This window comes from Gorilla gorilla, chromosome 3, assembly GCF_029281585.2.
Source record: "Gorilla gorilla gorilla isolate KB3781 chromosome 3, NHGRI_mGorGor1-v2.1_pri, whole genome shotgun sequence".
Classification (NCBI taxonomy): Eukaryota; Metazoa; Chordata; class Mammalia; order Primates; family Hominidae; genus Gorilla; species Gorilla gorilla.
In genome coordinates this window covers 67,529,590-67,553,412 of record NC_073227.2, presented here as the reverse complement: position 1 = coordinate 67,553,412, position 23,823 = coordinate 67,529,590, and the positions used below count along the sequence as shown (strand labels likewise).

General features: G+C 33.1%; 1 long non-coding RNA gene across 1 annotated transcript in view; it reads right to left on the bottom strand.

The window, feature by feature from the left end:
* Positions 1-7,223: 7,223 nt before the first annotated feature.
* The window catches only part of LOC129532948 (uncharacterized), an 82,442-nt gene continuing 65,842 nt past the window's right edge, over positions 7,224-23,823 (bottom strand). The window contains exons 2-5 of the long non-coding RNA XR_008678918.2: positions 13,825-14,050; positions 12,343-12,440; positions 7,618-7,728; positions 7,224-7,359 (exon numbers count right to left, since the gene is read on the bottom strand). This is a non-coding gene — a long non-coding RNA (uncharacterized lncRNA). The remainder of the gene's footprint in view (positions 7,360-7,617; positions 7,729-12,342; positions 12,441-13,824; positions 14,051-23,823) is intronic.

Sequence of the window (23,823 nt, the reverse complement as noted above, 5' to 3'; positions counted from 1 at the left end):
ATTGATATAGGGTTTATTTATACACATATACATATAAAATTATATTTACATTAATTGTTCTAGAAAAGCATTTTTAGTTAACAGATTTTTGTAACTATTTTTCTGTTCAATAAATCTTTTTATTATTTAAATATATTTTTGCAGTATTTCTTGAGGATATGTATATGTGTGATAAAATTGTATCATTCCATTTGACTAAAGTATTTTGCTAATATAATCACAATGTTTATTTAATATAAATAAAGTAATATGTATAATATTACAATATATTTTCCAATTGTAATTCACTTATATTTTTATCTTTTTCCATATGATAATCCATTTATTTAACTTCTAGCTATTTAGTATCTAACTAAATCTTTTTAAACAATTTTAATATGTTTTATAATAATGGCAATAGCTTTTGATGCATGTTTTTTTAAAAATAACTTCAACATTTATCTTAGATTTTGGAGGTACACATGCAGGTTTGTTAGGTGGGTATATTGTATGTTGCTGAGGATTGAGGTACACATGATCCTGTACTCAGGTAGTTAGTGTAGTACCCAATAGTTAGCTTTTCAAACTTAGCCCCTCTGTTTGTTCTCCCTCGAGAAGTCCCCAGTGTCTATTACTGCCATTCTTATGTTCGTGAGTACACAATGCTTAGGTCCCATTTGAAATGAGAACATGTGGTATTTGGTTTCCTTTTCCTGAGTTAATTTGTTTAAGAGAATGGTTTCCAGCTATATCCATGTTGCTGCAAAGGACATGATTTCACTCTTTTCCATGGTTGTGTTGTATTCCACGGTGTCTATGTATATATTTTCTTTCCCCAATCCATCACTCATGGAACCTAGGTTGATTCACACTTACCTTAGTGTCATCATGAATATTAAATTGAAATCTACACAAAGAACATTTTCAGTTTAAATCAATTATATCTTATAAGTATCATCCATTAGAACAGAAAAGTATAAAAATAAAGTATGGATTTTTAAAATATATATAGCTTACAGAATTACATATTTCTTGCACTTCTGTTTTAGGTATGGTTGTATATTTTTATATCCAAGTTTATTTTTTTATGCTCTTCTTAATATTTTATTTTGGAGCAATTTAAGGTTTAAAAAATGTTGCAAAGACAGTATAGGAAGATTTATTATACATTTCACCCAGTTTTCCCAGAAATTATCTTCTGACATAACCATGGTGTATTTATCACAATTAAGAAATTAACATTAGTGAAACGCTACTGGCTAAAGATTTTATTCAAATTTTCCCAGTGTTTTCATTTTTTTTCTTTCTTTTAACTTTTAAGTTCAGGGGCACATATGCAGGTTTGTTACATAGGTAAACTTGTGTCATGCAGGTTTGTTGTACAGTTTATTTCATCATCCAGGTATTAAGCCTTGTATCCATGAGTTATTTTTCCTGATCCTCTTCCTCCTTTCACCCTCCATCCTCCATAGGCCCCAGTGTGTGTTGTTCTCCTCTGTGTCCACATGTTCTCATTATTTAGCTCCGGGTTATAAGTAAGAGTCTGCAGTTTTTTATTTTCTGTTCCTGCATAAGTTTGCCAAGGATAATTGCCTCCAGCTCCATCCATGTCCCTGCAAAGGACATGATCTCATTCTTCCTTATGGCTGAATAGTATTCCACGGTGTAAATGTACTACATTTTTTTAATCCAGTCTATCATTGATGGGCATTTAGATTGATTCCGCCCTTGCTATTGTGAATATGCTCTACTGAACATACGCATGCATGTGTCTTTATAATAGAATGATTTATATTCCTTTAGGTATATATACAGTAACGGGATTCCTGGGTCAAATGGGAGTTCTGCTTTTAGATCTTCGAGAAATTGCCACACTGTCTTACACAATGGTTTAACTAATTTACACTCCCACAAACAGTATAAAGCATTCCTTTTTCTCCACAACTTAGCCAGCATCTGTTATTTTTTGACTTTTAATAATAGCCATTCTGACTGGTGTGAGATGGTATCTCATGGTGATTTTGATTTGCATATCCCTAATGATCATTGGTGTTGAGTTTGTTTTCATACGAATGTTGGCTCCATGTAGGTCTTCTTTTGAAAAGTTTCCGTTCATGTCCTTTACCCACTTCTTAATGGTTTTTTTTGTGTTTTTCTTTTTATTTTATTTTTTTTAGTTCCTTATAGATGCTGGACATTAGACCTTTGTTGGATACATAGTTTGCAAAAATTTTCTTCCATTCCATAACTTGTCTGTTTACTCTGTTGATAGTTTCTTTTGTTGTGCAGAAGTTCCTTAGTTTAATTAGGTCCTATTTGTCAATGTTTTGTTTTGGTTTTAATTGCTTTTGCCATCTTCATTATGAAATCTTTGCCCATTCCTTGTCCTGAATGGTATTGCCGAAGATGTCTTCCAGGGTTTTTATTATTGTGCCAAGATTTAATCCTGAATATTACATTGCATTTATTTGTCATGTCCCTTTAGTGTTCCAATACATATTAATTTCTCAGTCTTTATTTTTTATAACCTCGTTAGTTTTGAAGAATTATTCATTGAGCATTTTATAGAATGTCCCCAAATATGGTTCCATCTGACAATTTCTTATCTTGTTGTTGGAGTTAGAAATTTGGGGGAGAATACAACAGAAGTGCTATTTTCCTTGCATTATATTAGGTAATACTCATTAGGTAAAATATCTTATAATTAACTGACACTAAGTTAGAAATTTCTTGGCTGTTATTTCTTTAAATGTTTCTTCCTCCACATTTTTCCTGTCTTTTCCCAGTTTCAGTTACACACATATTAATCTTTTTTATATTGTGTCATTCTTTTTGGAATTTTTAAAGAAACTTTCTATATGCATTGCATGTGTGGTAATTTTTATTTACCTATATTCAAGTTACTGATTATTTCCTCAACTATGTTGAATCTATTAACGGTTTCATTAAAATAATTCTTTAATTATGTTAGTAGTTTTCTTGTCTTATTTTTAGCAATTCAGTTCGATTTCACTTATAGTGGAACTAAGTTTCCACTTCTCTGAAGAAATTATTCATCTTGTCTTGACAAAACTTTGTAGCAATCCAAATGTTCATCAAAAAGTAAATGGATAAATAAAATCCATACATCCATGGAATCCATACATCTATGGAATTCTATAGAACAATAAAGAACAAACTGACAGATGCTACAACATAGAAGAATCTCAAAAGTGGCTTTGTGAAAAAAGCCTGATTAAAAATACTACATAATAAGTGATGTAATTTATTTGAAATTTTCTTAAAAGTTAGATTTATAGAGATAGAATATCTATCAAAAAAAAAAAAGAAAAAAGAAAGTCTGTCAATGTTTGCTTAGGCTTGGTGGGAATAAGACTTAAATGCAAAGGAACACAGAAATATTTCAGAGCATGATGAAAATGTTCTAAAACCTGATTTTAATGATGATTGCAGAAATCTTTAAATTTACCGAAAATTCTTAAATTATACACTTAGACACTTGTTGCTGTATATAAATTATACTTTAACCTCTTAAGTTAACATAAATCTGACAGTTTCATACTAACTTAACCTGTCTGACCTCTATGATCTCATCTTCCATGATCCTCAATCATGAAACATTAAACTTAAACTCTGTAGACATCATACTCCCTATATGTCTGACTATTCCATAAACTTTGACACTTCTGGCCTGATTTTCCCTTCACTTGACATGCATTACACATCTGTATGCTGGAGGTTTCCTATTTAATTCTTCAGAATCATGTTGACTGTTTCTACCTCTAAAGCCGTTCTTTGATCAGTTAGGGTAAGGTAGCCTCTAGGCTTTCATAATATCTTCAGTACAACTCTGACAAAGCAATTAATATATTGCAATGCATTTGAATGCAATGTACTTGAACTAGAGTTACTCAATAGCCAGAATTTGCCTTTATTGTTATCACTGGGAGTTATCACAATGGCTAATGTAAATATTTGTTTAATAGTAAACTAGTAAATAGTAAAATAGTAAAATAAACTAATAAGAATTTACACAATATTTTATATAACTATTAATATTCTATATAAAAGTCATCAATAATAGTACACGTACTGGCTAGTACACTTACTGACACTTAATAGAAACTCCCCAGACAGATGAATCAATGAATATGTTTATCACTAAATATATTTTCCTATTGAACTTTTCAAACTGTGAAATTGTTAATAAGTAGCTTTAAAGGTTATTACACAATTCTAACTTTTCTAGATTCATTCACCATCTCTGGGTTAGATTTTTTTATTTTAACATTTCAGTATTTACTTTCCTTTTCTAAATTAAATATTTATTTGGAGCCAAAATTCTATATTAATCCTGAGTCTTTCAGTTAATCTCCAAAATATTATAATAATAATGAGCTAAAATCAAATATCTGTTTGGGCAAATATTGTTCTCTGAGCAGAGAGCGTTGTTTGAGAGGACACATTGATAGTAAAAAATTGTAGGAGCTTCTATTTAACATAATTATGACTGAAAATATTCAATCTGCATAGCACATTTTACCTATCGTAGCATAATTTTTTGTGTTAGATGTATAAAATGTACCTTTATCATTGCATCTTTAATAATATAACGTGTGATTGGTTGTATAAAATGTGCTTCCGCTCTTGGGAATCCTCCGAGATACTTATTTCATGACGGCGTGGTAATTGCTGTCACGACTTTGCTTGATGATGATGAATAATTAGGGTCTCATCTAGTACTTCTCTTTCTAAAAGACCTTTATCAACATTAACACTTCTGACCTTTTTAATTGCACGGATTAAAGCTGGAAATAGATGGTTACTAATGTTCTGTACTTTCAGTTCCTGGAGCATGAAATAATGTTTTCTTTCTCAATAGCATTCAGCAAGTTTACATTTCCCTCAGTAAATGTGACTTTAAAGGTGGCACCATAGTGGGTAATAATTTGGTATTCATAACGCTTTCAGCTACACTTAGCAGCTTCTCGGTGTTTGCTAAATCCTCATTGATGCATCCATGTCATTCTAATTACAGATTTTGACTGAGCTGCACAAATGCATGCACCCCTTTATTACAGAAACCAAGAAAAACTATTTATAAGTTTTTCTGTCTTTTTCTCTTTTCAAACAAAATTTAAAATGGTGGCTTTTGCACTTGTCATTCAAACCTGCCAGAGAATGACAAACAATATTGAAGCAATGTTGAGAACACAGAGCAGTACTGTAGAATTAAAGTTAGCTTTGATATACAAGCTCCCAATTAGGCAGGTCGCCTATTGTTCCTTTCTGGAAGAAATGAAAAAATAATGTAGTGTGAGAAAAACTTTTGTTGGCATATGTGCCAGAAGGAAAAAATTCTTACTTGGGAAAAAGGGTTTTGCACAATAATGCATCTATGAATAAAAGAATATAAGTTAAGCTGTAGTTATAATTTATGCATGTGCATGTACTTGTATTATGCACAAATAATAGCCATGTTTATCTGTGCATATATTTATGCATAAATATGCATCTGTCATATATATATTAACATATATGCATACAGAGTGATTAAAATCTATCAGCTGTATATTAAAATATTTATATTATTTATATCAGGGTATACTGCAAACCCAAGAACAAATTGAAACTCCTTTCACATTTTTCTAATCATTATATCTGGGCTAGCAGTTGGAAATTAAACCTGTAGTTTTACCTTTTATGGCTTAACGTGGATGTAGTTCAAACAAAATGAAGGTAGATTAGTGAGAAACTTGGCAAACATGAGAGAAAAATCTCTTACTTTTCACATATGCAAAACCCATTTGAACCTAATCATTTTAATGCTGACATGAACAGCTGTGCTAGTTCTCATGATTTGATAATGAGGGTTGTGAATACATAAGGCAGTTTCTAGAAAGCTAATGCTTTGGAGACTAAAAGTAACTGTGTGTGGCAGAGTACATATGCACACAGGATTTTAAACCATTTTCATAATCTAGTTTCCACTTTCTCCATTATACTTTGTGTTGGAATTGCATTTCAAAAAGAATAAAGTAATATGTAATATATTTTATAAGTTACTATAAAAATGTCCAGAGGAAAAAATATTTAATCTCATGATTTGTACTTGTTTTGCAGTTTTCATATGTTGAAATGTATCATAGGTATATTCACTTGCTTTTGCTTCATAACTCTGTGGGAAAAAAGCTGAGATATTGTCTTTTTATTTCTGTTTGACAAAACTGAGCAGTTACTTAGAGATTAAGTGACTTGCCAAAGATGACATAATACATCATGATTAAGGTGTCTCTTGATACTTTCACAGATTTTGTTGCCCTCTGAACATTATAATATGTTAATCACCAAATCATGTGTTATTTTTCATACTGTTCAGGAATCTTTTTGCAAATCCATGAACAAGTACAATCCATGAGAAAGAGAAAATGCTCAGTAAGTAGCTATCGAAAATTTTAAATAAAAATGTAGATTTATAAATTTCATAACCTCATAACATTACAAATAAAAATAGTCTTCAAAGAAGAAAATACAGAAATAACTGAAATAAAATGGAAGAAATTTATTTTCCAAGGAACTGTCTTGACTATTCTAGCTTCAATTTGAACAATATTTCTGAGGAAATTACTAACCATATATCTGTATGTTTACGGGGAAGTTTACTTAAACCTTTATTTGACAATCTATAGACCAGAAAAAATATTAATATGAGAGGTTAAACTAGGTTAAATTTCAGCATATTTTAGTTAGAATTTAGTCTAAATTATAAGGGTAGTTAATACAGTCCAAATGAGAAGAAGCATACAAAACTATTTTTCTAATTCTAATATTTATTTAAAGTGGATAGGTTCAAAAAGACATAAAAGGAATCATAAGGAATATCACAGCCAGATTCTTCTAATGGGAACAATTTTTAAAATTAGTCAAAATTTTCATTAATTACCAGAATAATTAAAATTTTCACAATAGAATAATTACTTATAAAGCTATAAAGAAAATATTGAAAGAAATAATGGCTAAGAGATTTCCAAAGTAAGTGTCAGACACTTAAAATAAGTCACTTAGAATTATAAATAATGTGAGTATATTAGTGAGCTTTCTGTAGTTATACTACAGTAATAATCCCTTAATATCACAATATTAGTTTTATTTCTTGGTCATATATATGTTGCTATGGTCAAATGTGGCCCTGCTTACCACCTGTCTGTTCTCATGCTGCTAATGAAGACAAACCTGAGAATGGGTAACTTATAAAGGAAAGAGGTTTAATTGACTCACAGTTCAGCATGGCTGGGGAGGCCTCAGGAAACTTACAATCATGTTGGAAGGGGAAGCAAACACATCCTTCTTTATATGGTGGCCGCAAGGAGACGTGCCAAGCTAAAGGGTGAAAAGCCCCTTGTAAAACCATCAGATCTCATGCGAACTCACTCACTATCATGAGAACAGCATCATGGGGGTAACCGCCCCCATGATTCAATTACTTCCCACTGGGTCCCTCCCATGACATGTGGGGATCATGGAAACTACAACTCAAAATGAGATTTGGGCGGGACACAGTCAAACCATATCACCACCTTTATCTTTTAGGGTCCCAATCAAAGGAAAATTTCTAATTTTGTCTCTTGGAAGTTTTACCCAGATGTGGCTTATATCACTCCTGTGCATATTTCCTTTTCTAAAGCAAGTCACATGTCCAATCCCGAAGTCACTGTGGTGAGAAGTGTGCTCCTCCTCTAGGGAGAGACTCTGTAAGTATAAAACCAAAGAGGGGCATGGATATTTTTGAACAAATACAAAAACATATTGCAGGAAAATTTGTGAACATATTTTCAAAAGCTCTCACATCCAGAAATAGATACTTGGTTCTCTATGTGACATTACCCACTACTGCATATAATTGTGGATTCTTCAAGAATATCATGTCATCCGTAAAATTTAGGAGCCAATTTGGGGAAAAAAATCATTACTTTCCACTCAAGATCACGTATAAAACTGTAGAAAAATCTGTAATGCTGACTACAGACAGTTTAACAGCATTAGTCTTAGTAAATACACTGGGGAAAGGGAATTATGTGTCATTGTCAAAGAAGCTGGGAGGTAAATAGTTGGCTACTTCTGATAACATATAGAGGATGACTAGCCATGGAACTTAACTGAAACCCATAAATCAAAAACACATATTTAAAGACTCTACAATGAAGAACCAGTGAGTAAGAAATGAAGGTTTATATTTTCCTAGTAGATATATCTGAGCAGATATATATGTGACACACAGGTATATATATATGTGTGTGTGTGTATGTGTGTGTGTGTGTGTGTCTTCTGAGGAAACACATCAAATTATCCCAAAATTATCTGAGTTAGGTATTAAGTGAATTTCTAGATGTTCTGCCACTTTAATTCCATATCTCATAAATTTTCATTGATACTGCAAAATATGATAGAGATTAACTGGTATTTTAAGGAATTGGGCTGGTGTTGTAAATGGTAAAATAAGTGGCAGAGTAACTCCATTCAGAAACCATCCAACAAAATCCAACGTACCACAGTATATCTTAAGACACTAATGTTTTCAGATGGTCTTAATGACTAAATGGTTTTTGAAGAAAAGGGAAATAATTTATTCCAAATGATCTCTTGATTGTATTTCCATAATTTTAGCTCGTATACATTATGTATTCACTTATTTACATATTTGTTTCATAAAATAAAATTGGATCATCAAATATGTGCCTAAGAAGATGTCTGTTTTACAATATGTTCTGCAATTTTCATTTTTTTGGATTAAGAATGTTTCTGATGAATAAATACATGTGTATGTATGTGCATATGTGCATGTCTGTACATTGAGAAAGTTACTTAAATTCTTAACCTTAGTCTCGTCTTACGTCAAATTAAGAAAATACCTCTTAATTGAGAATCTTTCAGGTGCAAGTGAAAAAAAATTATCTGAATTAATTTAAAAAATCTATAGATATAATAGCTTCAGATGTAACTGGATACTGAGAGTTCAAACAATGTAGTCAAGTTTCTTTTACCTTCTTCCTTTACATTATGCCCTTCCTCTGTATGTAGATTTAACTCTTTTATCACACTTTTTAGTTGTAGTAAGGAAATTGATATTAATGGTCAAGATTAGAATCCTCCCTACGTTGTAACCTATGAGAAGAAGAGCATCTACTCCTCTAACCTTAGGAGAAAATTATGTAACCGACTTGGCTTTAATCAAAATTTTTTCCTGAATTAATCATATGATCATGGAGATGTGTCCCTTTTGAGAAGGTTAGAGATGACCATTGACACATCCACTTTGATGATAAGGAATTCAGGAAGGCTGATTCCCTAAAGAAAGGGTCTTTGACCTAGACACATTTGTCCACTAAAATTACATGGGCAAGTGACATAAAAATGCCTCTGAAGTGGTTAAAAGTTGTCCAGAACTTTTCCAACTGAAAGAAAAACGTGATAATTTCTAGCAGATACGGTGGTGCCCATATTTCTACATAATTAGGAATCTATTTTCAGCTCTGAACTATCTCGTTTATTTTTCCCACTGAAAGACAATCTGGAAAAATATTGCTTATTATTTCAACAGGTGGAATATGACGACAGATTATCAGGAGACACACAGAAAAAACTACGACAGCACAGCACAAATAGAAATGGAAACCACTGTCTGGTAGGAAATAAAACACTCTAGATGGATATTTTTATAGAGAAAGAAAGTAAAGCCATCTTAGCAATCAATTAATGGAGGTTTTTTTTTTAATTTTATCTTTGCCCAATTATAGAGTCTTATTTTTTAAGTAATAATGAATATTATGATTTGAGAAAGTAAAAATTTGTCCTAGAGCTGTGTGGATTGAACAAGTGATGTGAAAGATGGAAATAGTTGAAATATTTAAGCAGACATAGAACAAAATAAGATGAAAAATTGAGACCATACCAAGGTCAAGAAATTTCTCAAACTTGAAAAAAACAAATTTGCTAGTTTTTAAGAAACAAAGAGTTGATAAGTCAATTCAGGATGCCATTTTATATGCATTTATTACATACTTATTCTTCCATTGGATCTGTTTATATTATTCTCAACTAGTATTTTCTACATTGCGATAATTTTCTGATTCTAGTTCCTCTGTAGTGTGTTTTCTCTCTGGCAATATTTAGATTCTAATATTAAATCTTAGTGTTCTGAGATTTCACAACAATTAAATTAGGTATAAGTGGTTTTTCACTCATTTAATGAGATACTCATGGGGCCCCTTAAATATGAAAACTCCTTTAGTTGTTTGGCTATAGGCATTTATGTTGTATTGCTCTAATTGTTTCTTTTATTATTTTCCTCCTCTTTCAGTGTTTTTCTTTCAGAACTTCTCTTAATAGATATTGACTATATAGTGTTGAGAAAACAAAAAATGATAGAGGGAGCCCTCTCCATAAGACACAGTAAAAGGAGTTTAACTACTGAATAAGCATATCTAGAGTACACTGCATATTGTAAGCAGTCTGTGAAAGAGGCTATAAAGTCCAGATAGAATTTTCATAAATTAATTTGGTAAAGCAGAAGAAAGAAAAATTAAAATTAAACTTTTATCTCTTTGAGAGATAAATTATTGCACCTTGGAATAGTCTCCTGTAATTCCTGGGAGACTCCTGAGGTCATTTTGGAAGCAAGAGTTTACAGTTTCCAGAGCCAGAAAGCCTTAAAAACAATAGGCCAGTGTTGAACCATCCTTCTGTCCCAGGGATAAATTCCAGTTGCTCATGTGTGATACTGTTAATGTGCTGTTGAATTTGGTTTGCTAGTATTTTGTTGAGGATCCTTGCATCTATGTTCATCAAGGAAATTAGCCTGTGATTTTCTTTTCTTCTAGTGTCCTTCTGTGGATCAGGTATCAGGGTAATGCTGGCCTCATACAATGAGTTTGGATTCCTCTTTAATTTTCTGTAAGAGTTTGAGAAGTATTATTCTTAAATGATTGTATCTTTTTAAAATGTTTGGGAAAATTCCCCAGTGAAGCCATAAGGTCCTGGATGGGCATCTTTTAAAAATGGTAATTCGCTTGACTTTGGTAATTATTTCACAGTATATATGTATATAAAGATATCATGTTGTATGCTCTAAATATATGTAATTTTTATTTGTCACTTATACTTCAGTAAAACTAAGGAATTTTTTAAGAAAAACCACAATAGAACAGACAAATTTGGAGTTTATGATGTTTTCAAGGAGACACACTGAGGGAAATGGGAAAAAATTGTATAATTTTATCCTTACAATAGTGATACTAACTAACATTTGCCAAGCAATTATTAATGTCAAACACATTACTAAGGACTTTACATGTATTAAATGACTTATTCACATAATAACACTAAAGAATGGTTATTATTATTGATATTATTATTATCTCTATTCTGAAAGTGAGAAAGAAACAGGGAAGCTAAATTACTTGCCTGAGTTGACACAGGTATTAAGGGACAGCCAGGATTAATCCCTGGCAGTCTGGCTCCAGAGCCTATAGTCAAGCATCCCACTTAGTACTTTTCTATGTACCTTTTCTATCTCTATTTTTTCTTTTGTTAATAATATTCTTTTAGTCTTCCTGGACCTTTAACAGCCCATTCTTCTACTTCAGCAATGCACTCCTCAGCTTAGTTCATTCTGCCCTTTGGTCTATGAATTAGACTTTTATTCTTTAAATATACATTTTAAATTAAAAGTACTATAGATATTTATTTGTTGTATATGACATATTCTAAAATATCTTGAAAATATTAAATAAAGCTATTCTAAAACTTCTGTTTTCCCTATTTTGATACTCAGTTTGAGCTGCTATAACAAATTACCTTAGACTGAGTGGCTTAACAACATGTATTTACAGCTCACAGTTCTGGAGGCCAGAAAATTGAAGATCAAGATGTCAGATCCAGTGTGTTTTGTGAGTCTACTTCCTGGTTTACAGATGGAAGTTTTGTATTCTCATATGGCAGAGATCAGAGAAAAAAGAAAACTCTTGTGTCTCTTCTTATAACAGCATTGATCCTACTCATGAGATTCTATCCTACTGACCTACTTACCTTCAAAAAAAAAAAAAACCTGCCTCCTAATACAATCACACTGGGGCTAGTATTTCAGCATATAAGTTTTGACGGCCACAAACATTCATCCCTAACACTCCTATTGATTATTTCTTCGAGTAACAAGCTTTTTTTAGGTTTTATTTTTGTAGGTTCTCATTCTTGATGTTGTTTCCCCTAAGTGTCAAGCAGTCTTTCTAATGAAAAGTATATGCTTGAATTTTCTGACTACTCAAAATTATGGCACATAGGGTTCAAAGAGATATACTTGTAGCTTACCTTCAGAGAATGGTGTCATCCATTGACTTTTTTAACCTCTTCGGTCCAAATATCTATATTTTCTTCTTTACGATATGGATTAATCCCACTTCTTCCAGCTGTTCAACAAAGGACGAGTTTGGAGGAGACAGTGACTTATAAGTTGCTCCAATTTGATTCACACGTATTTGTCTCACAAATCCTTTTATCTCCTTATCTCAGGGTGAGCCCCATTTCCTACATGTCTCCTGCTTTCATTTCACCTCTTGCCTCTACATCTATACAGTCTTTGTCTGATCCCATCTGCAATTCTACTGATGTTCCTCTACCCACTTATTACTCACTTAAATCTTCTAATGATTTCTCCAAAAATCTATGAGAGTTCCTCTTTCCCCCAACATAATATACATGTATGTATGTGTATGTATGTTTATATGTATAACATAGTATGTGGGGTGTGTGTGTGTGTGTGTGTGTGTGTGTGTAGACAAAGACTTCCCTTGACATAACTTTAGTCAGACTCCTCTAAACCCTCAAAGCTCCAACCTTGAGCTCTGTCCACGGCCTGTTTAGTCCAGTTTTAGCAAGAATTTTTCAGGTCAGTTTGGGAAAAATCATCCACTCTTGATATCTGATTAAATCCTCATTGCCCACCCCTGATATCTTATCACTCTGCCCTGTCTTCAGCAAAATTCCCGTCAAGTAGGTTTAGCCAAAATTGTCCTTATACATTATGATACCTTAGTAATTTTTTATTCTGTGACCTCTACCTATCTTCTTAGCTATAAATCTCCATTTGTTCTTGTTATTTTTGGAGTTGAACCCAATCTCTTTCCTCTACGGAAAAACTTCACTGTTGTAGTCTCTCTTAAATAAAGTTCTCTTTCCCATCTTTAACAAGGGCTATGAATAAATTTTTTATAGTTACGGTACAGTGATTCAGATAGAATCAGACTCATCATTGGACTCCTGGACTTCTCACTCAGGACCCCAAGTGTGTATCTTTGAAGATTTCTTCTTCATTTCTGATTGATCTGGGATCCACTAGTACATCTAATTCCTGAGCCAGTGTTCGGTTGACAGTTTGTTGAACGATGGTAGGGACAGATTTTGATTCTTAGGATTTGGAGTATATCCTTGAAAGCTGGGTTAGAGTCCCAGGCTTCTTTTGAAAGATACCTCCTGGGCTGCAAGTTCTTCTGCCTGGCTCCTTGTTTTGATTTGGATTCGTTCCCCGAATTCTGGGCTGGAAAACAGTATTTTTTTGGGGGGGTGGTGGTGGCTTTCCCTTTGATGTCTCTATTTAATCCTGCTCTGCTGATGGAACTTCTCAGTCAACTGAAATCACCTTATCAGATCCTTGCTAACCATATGCCCTGCCACCTCTATTCACTTGCTTTTGTTGGCATAATTTTACTAAAGAGCATTTGGAACTATTTTAGCACCTTTGGAAAACTTAACATCTCCCCAAACTAAATCCTCTTGGACCTCTCTCACCATTACCTCTGCTTTTCCACCTTTTCTTTTTACCACCTTTGATCTTCCATTTGGCTTTTGGCATCATTTGCTATATCCTCCTTCAGTCCTCTGCCTCTTCCTCACCTCCATTCCCCCTGCCAGACGTTTCTGCTCCCACTCCAGCTCCTCAGCTTCTTATAGACACTTAGGCCTTTTGCCCAATCGGAGATTCTCAAGCGATTCATCGATCCCCAAAAGTAACTATCAGAAGCTGAAAAGAAAAAAAAGGCTAATTAGAAACAAACTGGATATTTTGTTTTCTTACATATTACTTTTTTTTAAGATTATTAGTCTGCTTTTAATAAGAGACAGTAAAATGTTTTTCTTTACCTTTTCAATAATCTGCCTAGGAAACCACAATCTTGTGTCTTATCAAATTAATATCCCATGTGTTATGTTCACTTTTATCATGTCCTTAATCATTAAAAAAAAACCCAAGACTTCTTACATGTGTTTTAGAGACTGGAGTGCAGTGGCTCTTCACAGGTGTGATCATAGCATAGCACACTACAGCCTCAAATTCCTTGGCTCAAGTGTTTCTGCTGCTTCGGCCTCCCCAGTTGCTGGAAATACAAGTGTGTGCCACCAAACCAGGTACTAAATTAAATATTTCTAAGCCTTCCAGGAATATGGAAACTAATCCAAATGCTCAACATGTTCATATGACTTGGGTAAACATCTTTTGATAAATAAAATTAGTTCAATATTGTTAGTTTAATAAAAATTGGTATTTCATCATTAATTATAATATTGGCATATATTTTTATTCTACCTGGATTTACTAGTTAATTAAGGTTTTTATTTCTATTAGATGTTTAAGATTATTAAAAATAAAAATTCAACCTAAGAACAAATGTACAAGTAAAGATACAATAAAAATGAACTGCTTGAAATACATTACTTCATGTATATCAAGCACAGAAATAAAAATAAACAAAACTTCATGTATTTAACTTTTTAGGTTTATGCTTTTGTGATGCTTTGCATACCTTGCATGTGCTATAAAATACTTAACAGGGAAATAACTTGAGATGATAGTTAGCTTTGTTTAATGTTATCATATGTCTGCCTAAAGATAATTTTTAAAATAACTTGTAACTAAAGCTATGCCAAGTTAAGTAATAGATATTTATTAAATGTCTGGGCCATTTCTAAATAAAGTAAACTACCGAAACTTAATTACTAACATATGTTCAAGATTACATACTTTTGACATCTTATAGAATACAGAGACTATGATTATATATGTTCTGTTAATAAACAGTTTTATGCCATACCATCTAAAAATTATACTTTGGAAATGTATATGCCTCTTAAATTATAAAATAGTATATTCATAAATTTGTTACTCTGCTAGAGAATGCTAGTAAACGACAATTTTCTACTTCCTGGTTTTCTCTGTAAAAGGAGGTTATTAATGGTTAAAAATATAATCAATATATATAACTGAACTAGAAATAATAAGGGTGAATGAAGCAAACAACTCAGTATATAAAATATGCAAAAATGTATGTGTTTTTAATAAGGAAAAATACACTGGTATAAATGATTTGTTTTCATTAAAGGAAAAAGAGAGTAGTTTTATCCTATGGAATTATGACTATTGATCTCCATAGATAGTTTTTAAATCTTCCTAAACTAGATGAAGTGGTTAATACAGGTTGAAAGTATGTTTATGAGCCCACTATTGAAAAAAAAGAAAGAAAAATGTCCTAAATTTCAAGATCATGCATTTGAGTTTTATTTAGAATGGAACGAACAGTCATTAAAAATTCTGGATGAATGCTGTTATCATGAAAATGTTTAGGAAAGTGAATATGACAATAGACAGTAAAATAATTTAGAATAAAAGAAACAGAAAAGTAGGTTTACTGTTAGAGAAAAATTTCAATAGGACTGAGGTAATTAAAGATCAAACAGGTATGGGAACATAGTATTAGGAAGAATCATAGATATTATTAAATTCAAATACCTTAGTGTGCACTGAAGAAAATTAAATTTAGATATGCACAGAGACTTCTTCAAGGAATTACTCTTCATTTAAAGGAGTACATCCTAAGGCAGAATACAGTCATTTTTATTCTCAATCCAGGGTTCTATTACTCTTTTTCTGTGATTTTAATATCAAATTTTGGTCATATTTTAAAACTTATTTTGGGTTTATTCTTTTAGGAGTTCAGTACAATTCTGACACCTTGTACTTAAAAAAATTGATAACCTCCGTTTTAAATCAATATTGCCAATCAAATTTATAATGTACATGCACATTTATTTTGCAAATAATTTTCAATTGAAACAATGGAAATAGAATTCATGAGTTATTTCATGCAAATTTTGACCTTTAGCTTTTGATTGAACATCTAGAGTATTCTTCCAGTCAAATTTTAATCTTAGATGGTAGAATGCAGAATCCATCAACCTGGATTGACAAATCTAGAATTAATGTAAGCTTGACCACCCACTAGCTCTTTGACTTTGAGTAAGGTCTTTGAACTCTCTGGGTTTTAGATTTTCAATCTGTGAATTTAGAAAGCAGTTCAGAGGCTCTCTGAGTCCCTTCCATCTCTAACAGTCATTCATCTTATCATCTCTAAAATTCTGAAATTCAACAGAATCCAAAGCTTATTATGAGCTAATAGTTTCCATGACAATCATTGTATACTTGTGTACACAAGTTCTGAGGCCATTAGATTTGTAATAGGTTCAAAATTTGTGGTGAGTGACATGAAAGCCTTTGCATTTCAATGTATCCATATGTATATCTCTATATATCTATATATATATATAGATAAATGGAGTCTAGCTCTGTCATTCATATATATACATGAGAGAGAGAGAGAGAGAAAGATGGAGTCTAACTCTGTCACCAGGCTGGAGTGCAGTGGCATGATCTCGGCTCACTGCAACCTCCACCTCCTGGGTTCAAGCAATTGTCCTGCCTCAGCCTCCCAAGTATGTGGGACTACAGGTGCGTACCACCACACCCAGCTAATTTTTGTATTTTTAGTAGAGATGGGGCTTCACCATGTTGGCCAGGATGGTCTCAATCGCTTGACCTCTTGATCCACCCACCTCAGCCTCCAAACGGGCTGAGCCCAGACCCATATTTTGAGTTTAGTACAGATGCTCTGTTCTCAGGAATTCTTTTGGGTTTTAATATTCCAGACATTTTACTTATATTTCTCTTTAAGTTTCTATAGAATTAGAATATTCATAGCACCTAGTTCAGAAAGTGTGTGAACTTCTGAACTATGAGAATGATGTGTCGTAAAATTCACCATTGGCTTACACATATGCTTACACTCATGGTATATTTTATGACGTGCCAGTCTCACAGCAATGATTAAAACAATACCTAGCACATAAGACTAAAAAATGATAGTTGTTATCATTAACCTTCCCAATGTTGTCACCTTGCTCTCTCATCAGTTGTTACGTATTAGTAGTGTATTTGACAGTTGTTACATAGTTACCATTATGTAGCATGCCAAATATTTAATAAACCATTCACTAATGTTCGAAAGCTAGAATGGAGATGTGTGTTTATCTTTATTCAGAAAACAATGTACTGAGGACATTTCTGCCCAATGTAGAAAATTTCAAGTCAGACCACAGTTTTTTAAAAAGCTCTCTCTATTGCCCTAATTTCCAACTGTCTTTTAATATTTCCCCAGTATCTTTAACTGAGTTAAAAACCTGGTAGCTTTTCCTCACTGGATTAAAAATATAAAACAAATAAATAAGTTACAAAACAAATAAGCAAGCTACAAAACAGATTCTGGGCAACTTTTCTTCTGTCTTCTTCCTTTCTTTCCATCTTCCAGCTCTTTAATTTTTATTTTCATATTCCTGTTTCTGAAATCCCTTCACTTTGTTAACTTCTTGATTTCTATAGTCTGCTAAATAAATGTGATTCTTGCTTTTCTCAGGAAAGAGGAACTAATTTTGAATCAAAGGTGTGATAAAACTCTCAGTCACTCCCATGTGTACCTGTACAACAGAGACAAACCAGAACTGTGGAAAAAGTAAAACTAGTTGCATTAGCTGCAAACTTGTTATTGGAAGGAGTAAACCTCTGTACATATCAACCAATATTAAAAAAAAAACCTTGATTATAAACAACTTGATTAAACCATAGGAAATGGAGTATAAGGCCTTTAAAAAAGAAAGAAACATCCAAGCAGAGACTGGAATGGAAGGTGAGGATGGTAGGCCAGAAAGAGTCAGCAGAATTTGAAAAATCCAAAAAAGAATTTTTTTTTAGAATGTTCAATGGTTTCATGAAAAGGAACTGGAAATTGTATTAGAAATGAGAAATTGTATTTAAATAGTCTAACATTTTTATTACGTAGACTACTACAAATATAGTTTGGGTTCAAAATTTCTCAATTTTTGCTTTGGTTTTGCTTTCATTAAGTCACCTATAATGGACATATATTAGTAAGTAGACTCAAAAACTCCAAATTTGATATGCTTTACATAGAATATTTTTTACTATTTACAAGTTACCGCTTAGGAACGTTAACACTTGATGATGAGAAATAAGACAGATTTACATGTTACTCAGCTCATTCACTTAATAATTAATTTTATTTACCCACCATTCAAGGGAAATTCCATTTTGAAACTTTCTTTGTTAATTTGATAAGATGTTTCTTGTGCATAACAAAGCTCTATTTTATATGATCTGTATAAATATTTGTAATTACAATATTATTAGAATCAATCTTCTGCCATCCATAAGTTACAGTATGAAATTCATTTTAGAGAATTTTTACCAACATGGATTTCTTTACTACCTGTTTTTTATCTTAAAGTTAAAAATCCTTGTTATTAACCTATTTTTCTCTTTTCTTTTCATGGTTGTCTCAAATTTTTTTAAATGATAACTAATAGATGAGCAGATTGCTGGACAATTTTAAAAACCTAAATTAAAGTCACAAGAACAGAATTTCTTTCAGAACCCACTAACTAATTAATTGTTAAACTCTAGAAAAACCATTTAACCTGTGGGTGAGTTTACCTATATTTTCTGAGATATTTTCTAAATTAAAATACTTTGTCATTAACTCTCCTCTGAGCTGACATTGTGAGACATGTTTTCAAAGATGTTTCTTATGATGAAAACATGACAAACATGACAATGATATTATAAATCTTTTCATTTCCGCCACAGTTTTCAAGAAAAAGATATGGCAGACAAAGAGTTGGTAGATATTCTTAAAAATTGTTATTGAAATTAAAGTAGAGGCAATCAGGTAATAACCCTGTGCTTTCTGAACTAAAAACTCAACCTTTTCTCACTCAGTGGACTCTAAACTAGAGAGAAGTACAACTTTTGCTGAAGAGATAAAAAAGCTGTAATAATAATGAAATCTGCGTCACATCACTACAATTTCTACCAATATGATTATGTCAGATGTGACAAATTTTGAAAAGGTCTGTACAACTATCACCTATGCACCTCTACACTCCAGACAATTTTAAAGAAAGAAGGAAGAGAGGCTGTGATTTTTTTGTGAGGGTGGGGGAAAATATAATGGTACTAGTACTTTACTACAAGGCAGAGGTAGCTATTAGGTTAGTACAAAAGTAATTGCGGTATTGCCATTAAAAGCAATGGCAAAAACCGCAATTACTTTTGCACCAACCTAATCATAGGCACTTGTGAATTATCTAAAGATTATATGTAAGACCAATTATTTGATATGTGAGATAAACACGATACTCTTGAGCAATTTATGGGCTGTATATAATTTGTACAAACACAGTGGACATATTCTCATTAGGATAATGGCACTTTATAGTGTCCAAAAAATAGATCATACATTATGGTAATATGATCTCATGAAACCCTAAGGTGATCCAAATCCTGAAGTAGAATTGTGAAATCAAAGCTCTATTTTTAGTTATTTTTTGACTGTACACATGTAGTGGTGGGCAGGCCATCAATCTCTGGGAACCTGTGTTCCCTCCTGAACAATGCCTATCTTAATCTTACAAAATAAAGGAATAAAGTATGCTTAAGCATATTAAATAACTTCAGAAATTCTTGTATGGCTTTTTGTTTCAAATCTAAATATACTTCTATTTTCAGTAACTGAGTTTTTCTCTAATATTATTTTTTGAATAAACTTAGAAAAAAATCCCAGAATTTCCTGGTTTTTAAAAAGTGTATTGTTGTTTCTTTATTTCCTCTAAGTTGATATGTCAAAAGTTTAAATGGGGAATGTGATGGCCAGTTTTATGTGTTAACTTGACTAAACATCAGATGCCATATATCTGGTTAGACATAATTTCTTAGTGTGTCTGTAAGGATGTTTTAGGAAGAGATTGGCAATTCACTTCGTGGACTGAGTAAATCAGATGGCCCTCCCCAGTGTGCATAGACAGGCATCATCCAAACCTTTGAGGGACTGAGTAGAACAAAATGGCAGGGGAAAGTTGAATTCACAGTCAGCAATGACTGCTAAGCTGGGACATCCATCTTCTTCTATTTGTGATCCTGGTTCTCAGGACTTTAGAATCAGAATGGAATCTATACCACTGTATCTCTGGCTGTAAGGCTCTCAGGTCTTTCAAATACATTACTGGCTTTCCTGGGTATCCAGCTTGTAGATGGCAGATTACTGAACTTCTTAGCCTCTATATGGTGTAAACCACTTCCTTTATTAAGTCTTATTTTTAATTTCATTTATGTATACAAATAAGCGGGCATACCTTGTGTGTGTTTTTTTAAATTCCTCTTTATTGTTCTTCAAAGATATTGAGGTTTTTACAAATTGAAAGATTGTGGCAACCCTGGATTAGGGAAGTCAGCACCATTTTTCCAACAACATGTGATCACACTGTGTCTCTGTTATAATTAGGTGATTCTTACAATATTTCAAACTCTTTCATTATTATTATAACTGTTATGGTGATACGTGATTCGTGATCTTTGATGGTACTATTGTCACTGTTTTGGGCTGCCATAAGCCATGCTCATATAAGATGGTAAAATTAATCCATAAATGTTGCGTGTGTTCTATCTGCTCCACCAGCCAGCTGTTTTCAGTCATGCTCCCTTTCCTCAGGCCTCCCTATTCCCTGAAATTAGGCTAATAGCCCTACAATGGCCTCTAAGTGTTCAAGTGAAAGGAAGAGTGGCACGTCACTCACTTTTCATCAAAAGCTAGAAATGATTAAACTTAGTGAAGAAGGCATGTCAAAAGCTTTAGATATGCTGAAAACTATGTCTCTTGCCCAAAACAGCCAAGTTGTGAATGAAAAGAAAAAGTTCTTGAAATAAATTCAAAGTGCTGCTCCAGCAAACACATGAATGGTAAGAAAGCAAAACAGCCTTATGCTGATATGGAGAAAGTTTTGGTAGCTTAGATAGATTAGTCCAGCCACAATGTTCCCTTAAATCAAAGCCTAATCCAGAGCAATGCTCTATTTCTCTTCAATTCTGTGAAGGCTGAGAGAGGTGAGGAAGCTGGAGAAGAAAAGTTTGAAGTCAGCAAACCTTACAATATTTACAAAATAAGACATGTCCCTAAAATAAAAGTACAAAATGAAGTAACAAGTGAGGCTAGAGAAGCTGCGGCAAGTTATCCAGAAGATCTAAGATAGTTGATAAAGGTGGCTACATTAAACAACAGATTTTTCAATGTAGATAAAACAACCTTCTCTTGAAAGCAGAAGCCATCTAGGACTTTCATAGCTAGAGCAGAGAGGTCAATGCCTGGCTTCAAAGCGTCAAAGGGCAGACCAACTCTCTTGTTAGAGGCACATGCAGCTGTTGACTTCAAGTTTAAGCCAGTGCTTATGTACCATTCTAAAAATCATGGGCACTTTCAGAGTTACGTTGACTCTACTCTGCCTTTGTTCTATAAATGGAACAATAAAGCCTGGTCATCCAGTATATCTCTTTACGACATGGTTTATGGGATATTTTAAACTCACTGTTGAGACCTACTGCTCAGAACAAAAGATTTATTTCAAAATATTACTGCTCATTAATAATGCATCCAGTCACTCCAAAGCTCTGGTAGAGACAGATGTACAATAAGATTAATGTTGTTTTAATGTCTGCTAACAAAAACTATTCTTTGGCCCATGGCTCAAGAAATAATTTTGACTTTCAAGTTTTATAATTTTTAAAATAAATTTTCTAAAGCTATAGCTGCCATAGATACTGATTCCTCTGATGAATCTGGGCAAAGAAAATTGACCACCTCCCAGAAAGAATTCAACATTCTAGATGTCACTAAGAACATTTGTGATTTATGGAAGGAAGTCAAAATATCAACATTAACAGGACTTTAGAAGTGGATTCCAAAATGTATGAATAACTTTGAGACATTAAAGACTTCAGTCGAGGCAGTCACTGCAGATGAGGTGGAAATAGTGAGAGAATTCAAATTATAAGTGGAGCATCATGATGTCATTGAATTGCCACAATCTCATGATAAAACTTGAACAGATGAAGAGTTGCTTCTTATGGATATACAAACAAAGTGGTTTCTTGAGACAGAATCCACTTCTGGTGAAGATGCTATATACATTGTTGAAATGACAAGCAAGTATTTTAAATATTAAATAAACTTGGCTAATAAAACAGTGGCTGGGCTCAAGAGGACTGACTCCAATTTTGAAAGAAATTTCTACTATGGGTAAAATTCTATCAAACAGCATGGTATACTACACAAAATCTTTCCTAAAAGGAAGAATCAAGCCATGCAACAAACTTTGTTTTCTTTTCTTTTTTTTTTTTTTTTTAAGAACATGCCACAGCCTCTCCAACATTCAGCTATCACCACCCTGATCAGTTAGCAGCCATCAACATGCAGGCAAGGCCTTCCATTAGCAAAAAGAATACCTCTCACCAAAGACTTAGGTCGTGTTAATATTTTTTAGCAATAAAATATTTTTAATTAAGGTAAGTACGTTGGTTGTTTTAGACATAATGATATTACTCATTTAACAGTCTACAGTAGAGCATAAAAATATCTTTTATATATACTGAGAAACAAACAAAAAAAATATGTGACTTGTTTTATTGCAGTGGTCTGCAACTGGACCTGCAGTATATTTGAAGTGTGCCTGTATATTTATGTCTGTATATAGATATATAGATGATTGATAGATTAGATAGATAGATAGATAGATAGATAGATAGATAGATAGATAGATAGAGATATTGATAGATACGTTCTGTTTCTCTGGAGAACCGAGAGTCCTGACTATCACAGGAGATGTAAAAAACATGAGGTTGGCTGTGGTGGCTCACGCCTGTAATTCTAGCACTTTGGGATGCCGAGGCAGGTGGATAATTTTGAGGTCAGGAGTTTGAGACCAACCTGGCCCACATGGTGAAATCCCACCTTTATTAAAAATACAAAAATTAGTTGGCAGTGGTGGCACACACCTGTAATCCCAGCTACTCAGGAGGATGAGGCAGGAGAATCGCTTGAGCCTTGGAGGTGGAGTTTGCAGTGAGCCGAGGTCATGAAACTGCACACTCCAACCGGGGTGACAGAGTAAGAATCTGTCAAAAACAAAAACAAAAACAAAACAAAACAAAACAAAACATGAAGTCTCTTCCAAACACCATATATGCAACATGGTCAGGTATGAAGGAGCTATCCACTGCTCCCAAGACCAAGGTATAACCAGTTCTTAAGTTTGTGAGGAGGTAAATAGACATTAATGATATTCTTCATGGACTCATGAGGAAATTTTTTTTTTTTGGAGCTTTACATTTGGACTACTGTGATTCTTTATCCCACTTAATTAGATCCAGGCATCCACTAGGAGAGATTTCAATATTCTTCATCTGTTCATAGGCCTCCCTCAGGTCTTCCCTAAGCGTCACTCCTGCATTGCTAGACAGTTTTTACGTAGATTACAGATATTTTTTTTTCTAGAAATTCTCTTAGTACAAACTTAAATGGTAGCACTTTTTGTCTCATCATCTTAGGCGATTTACAGAATGGAATT